The following is a 1,301-nucleotide window of genomic DNA, read 5'->3' as shown; positions in this document are numbered from 1 at the left end:
AAAAGACTTGAACTTTGAAAAATTCAGACAATTTTCCTGGTTTTATTATTATTTTTCTCTTTTGTTTTCTGGGAAGAAAATGTGGATCTCGCAAAAGCTTTTGATTTGGTCTAGGTAAGAGAGAGGAGAAAAGAAGGAGTCAACTTTTTTTTCTCACTGCCATTGAAGAAGAACTGAAGAAGAATTTCAAAGGTGAAATTGCTTTTTGGGTAGGTTCAAAAAGTGCTGCTTTATTCATTGTTTAGTTTGGCAAAGTAGAAAAAATGGAAAAGACTTTAGGTGCATTTTCTAACTATACTATTGAGTTGACTCGGAGAGAAAAAGGGAGAAAGTGAAATAAGAGAAAAAAAATTGAAAGCTAGATGCAAATAGATGCTTAGATACTATGCTGTCATGTGAAGTTAAATATTCAGCTTCTGTGTGTTTATGATTTCTCCCCCTAACTTTTATGAAATGCATTTAAATGTTTCATCTATGATGGATGTCCTTTTTATTTACCTTTTAGCTTTAAATACTAAAATTGCTTAGTTGTTTGGTTGTGTAGTATTTAAAGATCATATGGATTTGGGATTATTGTTTTGTGATGATTTTGTTATTACTTTGTGTTTCTATATATGTGACATCTTCAATTCTTTTCACCAACCCAACGAAACGAAAAATGTACAAAAAATAATGAAAAGTACTATCATATTCCCTTCTTAAATGAAGCAGCTTTACATTTGTTGAGTATTTTTTTTATGTTGTTCTGATCATTGTCTTCTCTTCTTGTTAATTGTGAAAATGGTTCTTGATGCTAGTGCTTGATGACTTTGTTTTAATTGCTTGAGAGTGATCAAAGGCTATGCTCTTTTAAACCCTTTAAACCTTAAACAAGGATTTTTTTTTTAATGTGAGTTACAGGCATTTCTTGCTCCAAAATTTGCAGCTGCATATGTTTTTTTTGGATATATATAGAAATTCAAATAATTGAAAGTGGAAGAGGTTGTTGATGAGCGGATAATTTATACGCTTTTTGGCATTGTTTTCATATAGTTTTTAGTGAGTTTAAGCTACTTTTAGGGATGTTTTCACTAGTTTTTATGATAAATTCACATTTCTGGACTTTACTATGAGTTTGTGTGTTTTTCTGTGATTTCAGGTAAATTCTGACTGAAATTGAGGGATTTGAGCAAAACTCTGAAGAAGGCTGACAAAAGGACTGCTGATGCTGTTGGATTCTAACCTCCCTGCACTCAAAATGGATTTTCTGGAGCTACAGAACTCCAATTGGCGCGCTCTCAACGGCGTTGGAAAGTAGACAT

At 32.3% G+C, this 1,301-nt stretch overlaps 2 protein-coding genes across 2 annotated transcripts in view; both read left to right on the top strand.

The window, feature by feature from the left end:
• The window catches only part of LOC107473951 (pentatricopeptide repeat-containing protein At3g18020-like), an 18,311-nt gene that overhangs the window by 8,365 nt on the left and 8,645 nt on the right, over positions 1–1,301 (top strand). The window lies entirely within an intron of this gene.
• Positions 75–1,301, top strand: part of LOC107473956 (serine/threonine-protein kinase BSK3-like) — a 7,373-nt gene continuing 6,146 nt past the window's right edge. The window contains exon 1 of the mRNA XM_052257482.1: positions 75–209. The gene's annotated coding sequence lies outside the window, so the exon portion shown is untranslated. The remainder of the gene's footprint in view (positions 210–1,301) is intronic.

Source organism: Arachis duranensis, chromosome 2 (assembly GCF_000817695.3).
Source record: "Arachis duranensis cultivar V14167 chromosome 2, aradu.V14167.gnm2.J7QH, whole genome shotgun sequence".
Taxonomy (NCBI): domain Eukaryota; kingdom Viridiplantae; phylum Streptophyta; class Magnoliopsida; order Fabales; family Fabaceae; genus Arachis; species Arachis duranensis.
Note: the sequence above shows the minus strand (reverse complement) of the source record. Positions and strands in the feature narration are given on the sequence as shown.